We start from the raw sequence: 16,739 nt of genomic DNA on the forward strand, positions 1-16,739 counted from the left end.
AATCAGCAAGACGTAGGTGCACACTCAGCATGGAGCTGTCAAGTGTGAGGTTAAACAGCTTCATGAACAAAGTCAGCTTTTTATATGGTTTTTCCATAGCACACTTTTTAAAGAAATACTAGGTACCATTGTGACAGGACACGAAAGCCTGTAGGTTAATGGACATGGAAATTTGGGCACTTCCACAGACCCATCAATCAATTGCTTCTGTTAACACTGTGACCAAGCAATTGTGTTAAAAAATATAACATAATTTGTGGTTTAAGGGCCAGATTTTCATTTCCCCCTGCCATCTATTTAACCTGTCATAAAAATATATTTTGACTTCAAAGACTAAAATCAATATTTTTTTGTATCACCAAGTTGACCTTTTTAAATTTTAGATCCAGTGAACTTGAATTGCATGCAGATTTCAAGCAGTACTCACTCCCAGAAAGGATTTACTGTGCATAGCAACCACTTGAACACCACCATGTGTGAGATGATAATCACTCTTATGTCCTTGTGTCCTCTGTTGTTGTTGCATGTTGCTCATTAAAGCTGCTTAGTGTGGGGCCGGGCCACAGCTGTACATGTGCGGCCATATGCAGGGATCCTCCTGTCCTTTCTCCTGTTTGACACATAAGCTCTGTTGGTGCCAGATGAGCTCTCACTGACAGCTGGATGTAGGCCGGTCAATCCTCACGGGTTCACCTGTCAGCCTGTGTTTCTCTTTGCCTTCTAAAGTAACGCTGACACTTCCTCTGTCCCTATCCTCTACTCCACTGCTGTCACTCTTTCTCCTCTCCTTCACCTTCTCACTGACTCACCGACTTCTATCACCAGTACAGGGTTAATCATGTAGCTGCTTGGATAGGGCACTTGTCTTTCCAACGTACCAGATCCTTCTACAGTATTTATCCGTCTCGCCTGTATCCTCGGTTCCCCTCAGGACACTCTCCTCATCTCACTTCTACTCTAAGGGTTTATATTTTTAGTTTTACAGTGGGTTAGCTGTCTTATCAAACAGGATGCTTACACTGCCTTTTCATCCCCTCATCCCCATTTCTGTCTCTTCTTTACAAACAACCTTCAACAGGCTGTACAGTAATTAATTTAAAAACAGCATTACAGACACAGTTCACATTTTAGGGGAGCAGTAATGTTTTGAGAAAATTGGCTGTCACCCACGTCATGGCCCTTTTTGTAAGGTGGAAATAATGTGCTACATCCAGTGTCAAATACATTGGCCTATAGCTTACACGGTTGTGAACTCTTATTTTGTGTCACTCTATTGGTCAATAGTAATGGGAATCAATTACCGGTTCCAGTTGATACTGCAAATTCTCTGATCAATAGGAATTGTATATCTCCAAGCCTTCAGTTCCTTTTATTGATGCCGGCAGGTTTTTCTGACAGCTGCATGTCGCAGAATAATGTTGTCAAACTCATGTGTCTATTTTGTTGTTGGAAACTTGCAACAAGGAGTCATGGCATAGAGTCAACACATTCTCACTCCAACCTCGACACGTATTAACGCTTGGTCATGGACTTTCCATGTTGACATATGATGTGCAAGGTACAGTACCCTAGGTGTGTTTGTTGTTGACACTCTGGGATGCCATGTGCATTTGGGATGCATTGTCTGTTTTCAAAATACACTTCCATTTTTACAGGAAATGTAGAGTTTGCATACATTCTCTTTCAAAATAAACGTACTCCGTCAGTACAACACTGCAAACTGACATTTTTTTCCCTTAACAACACACGCATGTGGTTAGGTTTAGGCAACATAAGCACGTGGTTGGATTTAGAAAAACATAAAAGGGCTTGGCTTTACAATCATATACGAAACGAACACCGGCCTCCTGGTTGAAAGTTGGTGTTTGTTGGACCCATCCACCACACCTCCCGCCCACCCTACGTTGTCCGGCGCCATTATTCAATTCCGGTGACTGGCTGCGTATCATGCCAACAGGAAATGATGCCTTTTTTCGTCAGTGTCTGACGCTGGAAGTCACTGCCCAAGCATGGTTATTCAATGACTTTCAGGTAGAGGAGGAAATAGCCAAAAGTGCAGCTTTATTTCACAAAGAAAGATGACAGTAGTATAGCTTGTAATGTCAGTTAAATGATAATTCAAGTAAAGATAGAAGCCAAGCGGCAACCTGGCTGATAAATGAAGCCAACACTTAAGTGCCAAAAACTGCAGTTCCTTGAGTGGCCACTTGAGACATCCATGTTAAAATGCCCTACTTTACAGCAAAAATAAACATACAGCCTGGTACAAAACACTTTTGGTCTCTACAGCCAATTTCAACATTCATTACAAATGTACAGTGGGTGATTTTTTTTATATAACTCACCCATTTCCATTTTATGGAGGCTTAAAGTTATCCATGATTAAGGGTGGGGCTGCTTGGGCGACAGGCAGTCTGCGAGGGATCACTGCAGTCTGTGAGTCAGATTCACCCCTCGCTTATCCACAGCTCTGCTCTCTCGTCCACATATGGTCACTTCTTGCTCCAAAAAAACGGCGACGGCTGAAATGCTGAAGTTGAGGGTTTAAAATGGCAGTCCACAAACCAGTGGGTCCTTAACCAATATGCTGAAACATCTTTCCACACAACATAGGCTTAGATGCCAAGAATGCTATCTATCTAACATTTAATGCACAAATTGAGCAAACTGAGCAGCATGTCCGTTACGTTTTCCCCCCCCCCACACAGAAAATTGATCAGGAATCAACAAGGGAATCAATAAAGAATAGGACTGATAAGCAGAAATGATAGTCACACTGGTATCAGTAAAATCTTAATGATTCTCATCCCTATCAGGCAATTAAAGAAAAGAACTGCAGGCCTGTCTGATATTCTTTCATCTTCTTCTTCTTCTTTCAACAAAGCGTACAGTTGAGATTATGTTGAGCAAATGTTTTCACTATTGGCTGCTGTGCTGACGGATCAGATTTTTCTGAAAAATTGTTTTGAAAGTGTATTTCAACCCCCCTAGCTATGTGGTGCAAAGGTTCTCATTTGTTTATTAGTTTAATAAACATTCACCATGTGTTGACTGTATGTTCATGATCTTTTTATCACATTCATCAAATTGAATTTGGTTTTGTTTCATAATGATCATTGGAGTGTGTTCTGTCTGCTACGTCTCAGTATTTGTCATTTGATTTTCTTACCTAACATAATGTCATAATAATTAATTAACAAAGCTTTTTCAGCTTAATTTGATTAATCGCTCTTCTGCTGAGTTTGTATGTGAACAAACCACATATGGACATGTCATTTATCAACAAAAATCCGCTGTGGGTATTAAAGTTCAAATAACAACAGCATGAGAATAATTAATGCCAACACTGTGTAATAAGTCACACATGTATAAATAAAACACAGCTTGTATCTTTTACACACCCTTTAACTACACTGTATAGAACATGAATGCAAGAACATACACAAATGCACTGACACAAGTCCTTTGGGCAAAATCTACTTAATTTAGTGCATCTCAATACATACAGTATTTCAATACTGTATGTGCTGCACTTTGAGTAGCATTTGTAGATCGTTGGGAAAAACTATATCCAATAATAAGAGATTTACATCATAAGACTAAGATTGTTTTTTATTGCGGTGGAGTTAATCCACCAGCGTTTAATATAAACACACTGTATCTGCATGGGAAAGAAGACAAACTGACTAACCTGTCAGTGCCTCTTCTTCATTCTGGAAGAATTATTTGTGCATCTTTTTCAAATGAAGCGTACCCTCTGAAGCACAACAGAATGCAGGATTTCATAGTCTCACAGCACATAAAGCAAGCAGATAACATTTCTGTCACACATTTTTGTTGATCATATCTGTGCTGGTTTATTTGATCTATCTGTTAGGATGCTTTGTTACTTTGTTATAGTCTTTATGCATCAGTTGTGTGGCGAGGATTTTAAAAGCAATTGAGAGTTTCATCATTGGTACTTGGCCAGAAATCACTGAGAATAACAACAGCTACTTGAAATAGGAATGTCTTAAGACTGATGCAACATAAATGATCAAAAATGCTATGAATATTATCTTAATTGAATGAGGTAAACAAATATGTACTCATCAAATACAGTGTTCCCCCCTTTTACCATCGTGTCTCAAGCTCATCTTCGATTTCTTGGCTTGTACGCTGGTGTTAATGCTAATGGTGTGCTGTATCAGTGGAGACAGTAAAGGTGATGGCTAGCCTGAGTGGACTTCTGTCCTGTATAAAACCCTATCTCCAGATGGGCCAAGGAAGATTTAGTGATGAGCGAAGGGGTCTTTTAAATGAGTGAGTGCTGGAAATGTGGAGACACATCTCCACACCCAGCCATTTGGACTGGAATGGCAGAGAGGTGAGCGCTGAGGTCCTGTCCATTTGGAAGACTGACAGCACAATCAGAGACGTCTTAATCACATCTGGTTGTCTCATTAATCAAACAAATTACTGTTGTGAAATGTTATGCCTCTGTCCATCACTGCACAAGTACATTTCCGTTAATAATTTGGCTAACCTTCAAGGCAAGTTCTTTCAATGAACACATTGAAGGAAAGGCTTGCAGATGATCTGTTATCTTTTTTATATTTTATTTTGCAAACATCATAAGACAGTGTTTTAAGTGCTGAGAAAGGGGCAATTATCTGGTTCATAGAGTTTGGGGATTCAGATGACAATGAAGCTTTTAAAGCACAAGTATTTTTTCTTGAATTAAATGTTCGTGTAGGCCTTCTGCTTCTGAGAAACAGCTATTGAAATGATGAACACTAAAGTTACACTGTATTTACTTTGGGCATTATGATAGAGGTCATAGGCATAATGTCTAAAGCAACTTTTTTTTTTTTTTTTTTAAATTTCGTGCCTTTTGTTGGAAATAAATGACTTTACCTCGGTGTTAGTGTTAATGTTGATAGGTTAGCTTTGTGATCTCACATGTGTGTTTGTTTCTTTGTACCCATGCACAATACAGACAAACAGGGATCCACAAACAACTTGAACTAGGAAAAGTAACAACCTGAGGATCTAAATTCTTAAGATATAGCACATAGCAGATGTCTTACAGTTATGTCCCAAGTCCTAAACATTGAGTCTGATATACTTTTGTTATACTACTAAAATACACCAGACACATATTTCCCTACATGTACTTACTGTACCTGCAGTTTCTATTAAACCCATTTATTTTCTTTTGTTTTCAATATTATTGAGAAATACTTTTGATAATGACAAAAAAAGCAATTTTCAATGCTTATAAAGGCTTTTATGCTTATTTTCTCCCCATTTCACCTCCCTCCAGGGTATTTCTTATAATGTACATTGCTGCTGTTATTATCTCGGCTAAATAGAGCATTTTAAATGTTCAGTGGAGGCTTCTTTTGCTGCACACTGTCTAAGCACCAGAAAACTGGCTCAGCAGTCATCAGTTAATGGGGATTGGCTGGTATGGTTGGACTCATCCTTCTATTTCACTGTAATGATCTTTCCATTCTGTTATAGTGGACTCACATCTAGCAGGTTTCATTAATCTTTCTAACTGCTGTGACCTCTCAACCCTGGACAAGGCTGGGGTCCTTAACACCTGTCCACTTCCAAGCCGACTGCCTAGAAATGTAGTACTCAAAGACCCCTCCTGTCTGCCTTCCCCTGTTAGCTGATGGTGTAGTTCAGTCATTGCGGTTAATAGAGAGATTGTTGTGTCTGCAGGGCTTGATACCAGATGAGAACATAAATTCTTAATACAAAATTGATTCACAGAATGAATTGTCACTAATCATTACATTGCAGTGTGACACTGGTGCTTGGATGTAGATATGTATTTTTTTTTCAGACACCCCTCCTCTCTGTCCTCTCTTCCTTGCTCCCACTCTCTGTAGCATAATACATTGATATTATGTTGTAGGAGGAATGCAAAGAATGGGTTGTCTTCAACCAGTGGAAACATGTTGACATCTCTGTATACTAAGTTGAGGTTCAGCCAAGGACAAACACACAATACAGACTCATGATCAGTGCCGGCTTGCAGCCAGCTATGACCAGGTGACAAGCGATTTATCTCCCAAACATTCATATTCAGCCTTGCATCATCACTGCAGTCCATGTGATGAATGCACTGTGGTCAGCTTTGTGTCTGTTTATTACTGTGAATGGAATTTATAGACTAAGTCAGATGCTTCTTTAGAATAAAGTTTTTTTGTATATAAGCTTTTTATTAAAATAAATAAATAAATAAAATTAAAAAATTAAAGTCCACAAAGGCAACACAGATATAAAAAGCTATTTCCACCCTTTGCAGGTGTGTTTCAACCATCTTCTGCAACCTTCAGGTTGGACTCATAAAAGCTGGCTAACTGTCACCCCTGTCAGCACAGTCTGAGAGGTGGACGAGACATGTCATCTCAACAAAATTTAAAATGTGTTTTGAGGCCCCCTAGCTGAGTGGCTGCCACTCTTTCTCATCGGCAGGCAGATTTAATGCCCAACACTACTCTCAAGAGCAACGGGCCCACCCCAGCACATCAAGGAGTGTATTTCTATCTCTCTCTCCATCTCTCTCTCTCTCTCTCTCTCTCTCTCTCTCTCTCTCTCTCTCTCTCTCTCTCTCTCTCTCTCTCTCTCTCCCTCTGTGAAGGGACCCAGGTGGGGGTATTGTGGAGCTGGACCTTGAATTCCCTCTAAAATGTTTCTATAGGTCAGCAGTTTGACCTCTCTGCTTGCTGTTGAAGGGATCTGAATAGGAATTATGTGTTAGGGATTTGTTTGCCACTGCTATACAGAAACCAACAATAGGTCATAATACGCTCTTTGCTTTCACTGTACTGCATATTCTCAATTGTAGCTTGATAGCGTTACTTCATAGCTTAAATAACTGAAGTATTTAAAATCTGTAACTGCATTTCAGAGAAACATACACAAAGAAATTGACTAGTTATTGCTAATGGATGGTAAAGAGGTAGAATTAGCTGAAAAGGCTCTTCTCTTTGACAGAGCTCCCCAAGAATATGAGCAGCAACAAATATCCCAGTGAAGACCAGCTATACAGTACCCTGCTCTAACAAGCATAGCTTATATATGAGCTTTACATTTTAGTAAAGTTAAAAAAAATGCTGAAAAGAGCTGCAGCTGCAAACAGGGTCGGCCTGAATGTGTATGCAGAGTAGTGAGGGAGTGCTGAGGTATAAAGGCCACCTGTGTGAATATGATTGGATGTTACTATTCAACTGGTACCGAAGCAGGTAATGAATGAACAAATGGTGGTGAAGGATAAATAAAGCAGCTGATGCTAAAAAGCTGAAGAAAGCATGACTTCAGTTCCTTGCATTAACAAATACAATACTCCATAGTTATAGCATAGGTGTAGTTTCAGAGGGGACGCAGGGGACACATCCCCCTTAATATTTAGAACATGTGCATAGCTCATAAAGACAATAACACCATGACTTGATGTAGAAAAGACATAGTTGGTGCATTAAAATTTACCAAAATGCACAAAAATATCTGTTCTGAAAATTGGCAGTATTGTCGATCAACACTTCTTAATAGTAGAATATGGATAAATACATATGAGGTCAAGTTACTGTTTTTTCTCAGTCAGATATAAACATTTCTCTCCAACTAGTGTGTTAAAAGAGCAACATATTCCAACAGTTTGCTCCCCATGTGAGAAGTGATCCTATTTTCTGGAAGAGAGCAAAAGAGTGCAGGGGAAGAAGAATATCATTATGGAAACTCCTGACTTCAGTCTGAGTGCATTTCTCTCCTGCTGTTATTTCTACATAGTCATATTTTGAGCTTGATGTAAGGGGGTAGATTTCATATTGACTGGCTTATTATGCTCATTCAATTTGCAGTGATCAAAAGTGCTACTGAAATGGAAGGATGAGCTGTAGGCTTGGGTGACTGTATGGATGCTTGGCTGGCAGCTCCAATAAAGCCTGAGGGGGCTCAAGTCTACCTGGAAGTGTCTGGGAGATGATGTGATTGTTGCTGATGATACGGGGTAATGGATGTGTATAGCTTTCAATCCACCGCCAGTTTCTCCTACTCCTCTGCCTGTAGCTGGGGATCTCATTTTGTAAACACTGCCAGAAAGTTAGTGTGAGAGACTGTGTTTCACTCCATCCATCTGACTAAATAGCACTCCCACAATGCTTTGGGTGTGTGTTTTTATAATGAGAGCTTCTTTTGCTGATCCCCGACCACCTTTTGGCATTTCTGCCACAGTTATTTTATGTTTGATAATAAATAACCCCAGTGAAGTTACTTTATATTCTAACAGCAAACAAGCCTCCAGACTGTATACAGCTGATGATCGATTGGTCAACAGTCTAGTAGTTTGCAAATGTACAGTATTCAAATGAATGAGACATGTGCAACAGCCTGAAGCTGAACTGAGGTAATGATTTATGTCTGTGGCACATCGACTTCAGATAAGTACAGGCCATTTCTCACCTTTCCATAACATTACCTATTATGGTTCTTTTCTAGTTGATACACCAGTTTATGATCAGTAGAATGGGTACATGTACTGTGTACCTAGATGCAGTGAAATGATACAATTCAGGACATTATTGTTACAACTTTTAATTAACAGAAGGTAAAGGATGTAATAGTATGACTTGTGTAGGGCTAGACTCAGTTATTGATGTGTTTATAATTAGCAATAACTTAATGATACGGATAATTAAAAATGTGTTTGACAGTTTCATTATCAAAGGCTACGTTAACATTACAGGACTTAATGCTCTGTTCCGATTATTTCCCCAGATCTGATCTTTTTGCCTAGTGCACATTCATGACATCAGTGTGAACAGATATCTGCCCTGAAACACCTTGCATACAATCAGTCATGTCACACATATGCCCATTACAACAACAAAACCATCACTTTGCAAAATGGGCATTTGGGGAAAACTGAATGACATAGCTGAGCAAGATTCATCTCATAAAAGATCGCCTTAGTAGGAATCTCCGATGACCTCATTCTGCACAATTATTAGCCATGTGCTTGTGTTTGGTAGTGTCTGTACTGTATTTTTTTTTTAAGAAATGGCCCTTCAGATCAGTGGGTGTTTGTTTTTGGGATAACAGGCTGTTGTGGGCTTTTGGTCCACTAGCTGTATTAGGAGCCACTGCTGGTAGTTCTGTAGACAGAGAGGTGTGGGTGTGACTGGAGGAGGGGTCAGGAGTTGTGGGGCTGCAGTTATCAGGGTTGGATGTTATGGCATACAGGCAAGCTGTCGCTGGCTCTATTGGCTGGAGAATGGGGCAGCTGACCACAGCAGCAGTATGGCTACAACAGCCTTATGTTGTTTCAAGGCCCCACCCCAACACTATATGGTGAATGAGCTGTGCCTGTGCAATGAAATAGGACATGGAGAAACCATGGCTCCATGGGAATAACACACATGAATCCTGATATGACTGTGTTCATAATGGTGATAAGATATGTACAAGATGTAGGACAACATATGAAAGTGGCCCAGATCTGATTGGAGGAAAAAAAAAGATGTCCACAGTACTAAAATCAGATCTGCGAAAAGGATTTGGGCCACATTTGCTTGTAATGTGAATGTGACCACTCTTGTCTTATGCTGTAATACAAGGCAAATGAAGTCAAAGCCATTATTGAAGCTAAATGTAACTTCACATGTTCTACACAATGTTTGTTAAGAAATTAACATCATCAAGTGTCACACTTTTATCTGGAAACCATCAGCTAAACAGACAATCATCACCACCACCAAGTCAGTCAACTTTTACTGGCAAAAATGACAAATCTTACTCAGTCTGAATATGGATGTCTGTCTGTATCATTCTGTAAAACTGTGAGCTGAGCACCATTACAAGCTAGCAATGCTACATTTTATTCATATGCACTGCCAGAAAACAGAAATTTACTTCTGATGAGTGTGTAATTGAGATTATAGTGTTTTGAGATGTGTGAGAGAGAGACGCAGAGAAAGAGAAGAGAGAAAGGAGAGCTGGGACTGTTGAAACCTGTTATTTAATTGAGTGTGTGATATAGAGCGTACAGTGCTGGTGGTCTGAAGAGTTGGTGACCTTCACCAGTGAGATCAGTCATCAGGTGAAACTCCTCAGCCGAAATAGGGATAGGAGCGCTGTCCACATCTGTCCATGTCCTCTCCTCCACCCCACTAATGGGAGACTGGAGTAGCAATAAATTGATTCTTCTCATTACAGTTTCATAATGCACTTCAATTGGCGCACAGCCTGTGCATTGTGATTGTAAACAAACACTGTTCATGCTGGCATATAGCAGGGTACGAATAATTTCTGTTAATGTCTCCATCACATATCCGCTCTGGTTTTCCCCCTGAACTACAATATTGCTTCTGCCTCATTTTCTTGGGATTTTGCATTGCCAAAGTCTTACTTGGCTATAAGCTGATGAAAAGGAATGTAATATATTTAGCTTTTACTGTGCTGTATTTTCTTGATCACTTGAAAGCAATTTAAAAAGAAAAAACATTTTGAATGCCATGCTAATATCATTCACCTTTACCATTAGGGTATAATCAGTCATACTAATCCTGTTACACCATTTTTTAATATTATGGTCCCTGTGTGTAATTCCAGCCTCATGCTACCTGTTGAAAGACTTTTCCCAGTTTATATTTCACATTCAGTTCATATTTTGGTCTTTTGATTTCCTGCTGAGTTAATGACAAAAAGACATGAAGATGTACTCTAAATATTGTGACTGTCAAAGCTTTATTTGGGGAAAAAATGTATCTGATTATAGCCCCAGCCTGGTTAGAGGCTGCACAATATAGTAAAAATATTATGTTACCATTTTGTCTGACACAGTATGAAATATGTTAAAAGACTGCAGTGCTAATGGTCCTGCATATTTGTGGTACTTTCGCACAAGTTTTTTTTTTTTTTTTTTTTTTTTTTTTAACCCCTTTGGCTTTACTCTACTTAGGACTGTTTGGGAGTGTACCATGGACTGTATACAATAATAGACGTAGCTACCGTGACATCACCAATTGCTTTGTCGACTGCAGTTTTAAGCCTCAGGTTTGGCCATTGCCATCTTCTTTCTTTTGGAGTCAGAAGTGGCCATATTTGGACAAGAGGGTGGAGCTGTAGAGTAGCGAGGGGTGGATCTGACTCATAGACTGTAGTGATACTTAGACAGCCTGTCAATCAAGTTGGCCTTCCTTTAAATAAAGTATGTGCAACTTTAAGCCCTTATAAAATACGAATGGGTAAATCATATAAAGATTCACCTCCCTGTACAGCTGTCATGAAAGTTGTAATTAGCTACAGAGACTAAAAAGTGTTTTAGTACCAGGTTGTAAACATGTTTATTTCTTGTGTAAAGTTGGGCATTTTAACATGAGGGTCTATGGGGATTGATCAGCTTTTGGAGCCAGCCTCAAGTGGCCATTCAAGGAACTGCAGTCTTTGGCACTTCTGCAATGACTTCATTTTTCAGCCCTGGAGGTTGCAGCTTGGAGTGTTGATTGACATGTCCTGTACTTCTCTTTTAGCTTTGTTACAGCTGCTATGGCAGGACAAATGACACCTTTATCATTCTTATTGGAGTAGATTCAGGTGACATCATGCCGTTACCACCTTAGCTCCAGCCCACCTCCAACCTTAGCAGAGATCTAATTAGCCACAATAATTGAACACCTGTGTGGGTGTGCAGAGCCCTAATATGGGTACAGCACTGCTGCAGTAGTTAAAGTATTGCATTATTTTATGTTCTATTGGAAGTACTGATGATGAATTATTATGCGCATTTGAATGAATACTGGTAACTGACAACTATTGCATTGCGAACATGAGTAAATAAAATAGGAAATAACACAAAGTATTTGGTATCTGACTTGATGAGAAACTATATGTTTGTAGAAAAATTAATTGATTAATATTTATTCATTAACATTCAACATGAGGTATATTTCTTCACCAGTCAGATATTATGTGAACTTCATTTTGAGAACTGAGCTCTACTGCAGTTTTGAACAGACCTTTAATTATCGTGTCAAAGATGAAAAATGATGATTTCAGTTAAATAAAATGTGTTTAGAATAATCTCAATTAAAACAACTGAATCTTGAAGCAAACAAAATAAGACACCCACACCTGTTGTCACATGACCCATGTTCCATACTCAGGTTACTCACTGACAGCTGAGTCATCTGAGCACATTCAACCCTTGATTAAGATTTGGTTAAAGCTCTGAAAAAGTAAGTGTAAGCAGGCCTTGAGTTAAAATATTTTTTACTACACCAACGCTGTGAAATTTTATCTTTGTCAACTCAGCATCTGTAGAAAGAGCTCTTACTTTGCTCTTAAGTGCCCCTTGTTTAATAGATTGTTTTTCCTTTTTGTTTTTTGTTGCTTTTTCATTTTAAAAAACAAACATTTTTCTTCCTTGATTTTCAGTAAAATGGCACCTCTATTGTTCCTTTTTGTATTTAATTGTGTTGTAGCATTATTTCCACCATTGTGTCTAAATTCTATCCTTTGTCTTTGTACATCTGTTCCCTAACTTGTTTTGTATTCTTTCTTGTGTAGAAAGTTAGAAATAATCTGTAAGAAAGACCAGACTATGACAGCCATGCACTAGCTTTGTAATGCGTGTCCACCCCATATTGATATTAACACCATATTTTGTGTGACATTTTTGTCCATAATTCAAGAATATGATCCCATTAATAAGGTTTTACCATTGCCAGTTGGCTGTTGAGGGAAAAAAAGTTGTTTGGTGTGAAGGGGGACAAGAAATTGATGAGTGCGGAGACAAAAGAAAAGATCAGCACATCGTAGCAGTTTGGGTGGGTCTCAGAGACGGAGGAAAACCTCAGGCTGAAGCCACGCTGCCACCAGAATACCATATAAGCATGACACTGTTGCTTTTTTTAGCACCTGCTTTCCAGTTTGCAATGCTCTATTAGACAAAATGTCCATCTGCCAATATATTCAGAATGCACCATGGAGGTTATTAACATGCCCTTGGCAAAAAGGGTTTAGCTCTGTGGGGCAAGCATCTCCATAAATCGTGGCAGAGGCAGTTTTATTACAGGTTGTAAATAGAAGCTCCTGCCATATTTTATGACAGCCATCACTAACTCATTCTGAGTCTTATTACCTCTCTGTTCTTTGACTTGCGGGACCATTCACAGACACATTCTGTGCCCAAGTTTATGCGGTATAAAGGATTGATTGTAAAGGAATTTATTCCTGATGTAATTGCACCTTCAGCTTGCGCCACACTTTTGACTTCAATTGCTGTTTTCATGTACATTATAACAAGCCCAGCCTGTTTCTGAATGGTTACATATAAAATTTACATATGGATGCATGTACTGGCAATTTGATTGAAGAGCTGTTTAGCACAGCATGTTATGGAGGTGCAGAACACAATACATTTTTGATTAGTTTACAAAATGAGATCATCCATATTGAGTTTGAAGGGAGCACCTACATTTCCCTTTTACACACATAGTAATTGTTGAGCTCTAACAGAATTAAAAGGAAATTATATACCAGCTCATTGTTTTAGGGTAGTTGTTTATGCAATTCTGTAATGAAGAATCGGCATGACCTTTAATCAAAATCAAACAACAGTTAATTTCTTTATGGACAATGCTCTGCAGGCTGTCGTGATTTCCAGTTTTCACAGTGATCAGTCATCTGACAGACAAGCCAGGCATATATGTACATAGAAATCATATTTACTAATTGTTGTCTCCACACACTGCCCTTTTCTGGTTTAGCTTGTTTACTTGTTTGGATTGGCTGACAGAGCTGTAATCTGCTTATGATCTTTAGCATTTGGTTGCCAGGAGCCATACTGGGAGTAGTGCTCTATTCAAGTATGTTGTTTTGTCGACCATAATCTGTACACTATGAGTGAAAATAAGAAAAAAAAAACACAAACAGACTGGCATGGATTTCCTAGCTTTGATATGTTTGCTTTGCCAGTATAGGTAAAATAATCAGGTAAAAGGCAGCATTCATCTGCTGACAACAGAAAGGTTTCATCACTGATAATGTGGTTGAGACTTGCTGGGCTCTGATTCTGGTAAATCATAATTAGAACGTTAATCATTACCCAGAGGTTAGCATTGCAGGAGAAATGATCATTTCACTGCCGCACAACAGTCATTTCAAGAGAGACAAACAACCAAATCTATTCCATTATAGACTTCCAAACTACACCCCTGTCCTGTGCAGGGACACACATGGGCGGAGTGAATGGGGATGGATGGTTGGATTAGGAATGCCGGGAGCAAGTAGATTATCCAGTATCTGGGCAGGCAGATGCGCAGAGGAGAAAACGACTACACAAAGAGCCAGATCTCCATCAGGGGATCAATTCATGGTGCTCGCTCTGTCACTTCCTGTGAAAAAGCAAATTTCATGGTGTGTTTTCAAGAGGCCGGCGTCAGAAAAAACATCAAGAAGACATTTTTTCTCTTTCCTCTTTTTACTCTTCTCTTGTTCTCTCCTCTCTTTCTGCTCTACACTCGCTTACTCTCCATTTCTGGGTTCATTTATAAGATGTGCAAATGTGCTCTGTCTTCTCTCACACACATGCACAGTTACACTTAAGAGACACATGAACGCACGCATGCTGTAACCTATATTTGCTGAGTATGGTGAATGCCTATGTGTAAATTTTTTAAGAGGTTTAGCCAGCGAGAGCTGGAATGAGTGTTGCTGTTGGCTGAGTTTCTCAGCCCGGGGCCCCTTGCCTCTCTCCCCCATTTTGCCCAGTAGAGCTTCATCCTTATCGCTGTCCTGCACCCCATCACTGCTGAAGCTGGGCTCCTCTCCTGCTTGACCACATTTATCCAGGGGCCTCTTGTCTGGGGGTGATAAGCTGTCAGACTTACCAGTATGGATGTAGGGGTTCCCATACCCCCTCTGCTTCACTCCACCCTACTCCTTCCACAGTAGTAGTGACTGTTTGGTGACATAACCCTACTCTACAGTACTTCTGTGCATTTTCTTTACATACATCTGCCTTGACTATCACACACTGCACAGGTTCCCCTCTTATCCCTCTTATTCGCTCTACTTCTTCCCCCTTCTGTTTCGTAGCACTGAATTAAAGAGGCAGAAAGTATTTTGAAGCAAAAAACAACTTTGAATGGTTAGTGTAATGGGCTCAAGGGGACCTTAGACAAAGACACTGTGAATGCTAATTCCAGCTACACTTCACCAGATTTATGTCTGTGTGAACTAATTTTACACAAGAGGCAGCAGACATCAAAGTCTGTCCCTTTTATCCACTGATGACACATGCACGAGTTTGTTTTTGGAACATCTGTGCTGTTTTTCTGTTTCTGAACTTTGTATTCAGAACTTTCTCCCACGTAATTGTGAGTATACCTGCTAGAGATTCATGTGTTATTGTGTCATTTAGCTGCTTATGAAAGGGAGTCTGACGCATACTAGCTTTTAGATTAGCTGTGGTTTGGTAAACATAAAATAACTCTTGCGACTCTTTGATGTTGCAGTGCGATGAATTTAGTGCTCAGTGTGGGAATAAGAGTTTTACCTTCTAAGGTGTAAATGAATGCTGTGCGGTAGTTGCAACAAAGCTACTGCCATTATAGCAACAATTGTTGTTTTCAAGGTCTTTGCTCTACACCCGTGGCTCATGAAGGAGCACAGCCATGTGACACAGACTGTAACAAGCTGTCACTGTAGACCACTTACTATTTAGCACAAGCTGTACCACATGCTCCATGTATTTTCAGGTCGTCCTCCACTAACTGCTTGCAACTAAGCTATTTGGTGCTTAGCCTTGCCAGCATCATTTAAATTTGGAGCCCAAGGTGCCACACCAGGCTCTTTATATGCAAAAAGAATAATCTCTGAGTATTACTGTTTAACACAAAAAGCTCCAGGCTACTGATGAAAAACTCCTACTTAGAGGTGTAGACATGCAGCAAGATATATTGTAGCATTAGGGTTTGAATTTACCTTGTCTAGTGCAGATTTGCTTTGTAATTTTATAACTCAATTAACAGGGGACTGTCATACTTTAGAATTATGTACTTTAGCTATGGTGTAATAGCCCAGAGAGAAGCAAACATCGTGCTTGTTTATCTGTCATCGGAAATGTGTATTGCCAACAGATGCTCCTGCTGGTGTCTTACAGAAAATACACATCTCTTTCCTCACATGCAGAAAGCTTAATTATAGTTCCTGGTGTCGTTGCAGGTTGTTATGAAGGGAGCGCGAGATTGCGTGAAGAAATAGGACAATGAGGGTGGGGGGCAGGAGGGGGTTCAGGTAGGAAACGAGTTAAGATTATGTGCGGATTCAAGATATTAATTTGCACTGTGTATAAAAAATTATGGACTTGATCATGGGTTTCCTCAGAAGCTGTAATTAGGACATTAAAGCCATCATGTGTGCATGAGACAGCCTGTTCATACTCCCTGCTTGTGAAGTACCTGTTTTATGAACTTGGGAGCATAACGACCTTGGAGCTTAGTCAGAGAAAAGTGGCTGGTATCTTGATAAACAGAGCATCCTATAAACAGAATTTCACAAATTTCATGGCTGTTTCTGGCAAGTTTTTAATTTATTAACATGTTTATGTTGGCTCTGTTATGATGGAGTTAGTTTTCTTGCAGTGGTTGCTAACAAGCCCAGCAACAGCACTGCGACAGGCACTAACTTGGAGGAGTGACTGTAATAGAGTTGTGTTATGAGACAGCTACAGTAGTTTGTTT

This window comes from Epinephelus lanceolatus, chromosome 4 (assembly GCF_041903045.1).
Source record: "Epinephelus lanceolatus isolate andai-2023 chromosome 4, ASM4190304v1, whole genome shotgun sequence".
NCBI classification, from domain to species: domain Eukaryota; kingdom Metazoa; phylum Chordata; class Actinopteri; order Perciformes; family Serranidae; genus Epinephelus; species Epinephelus lanceolatus.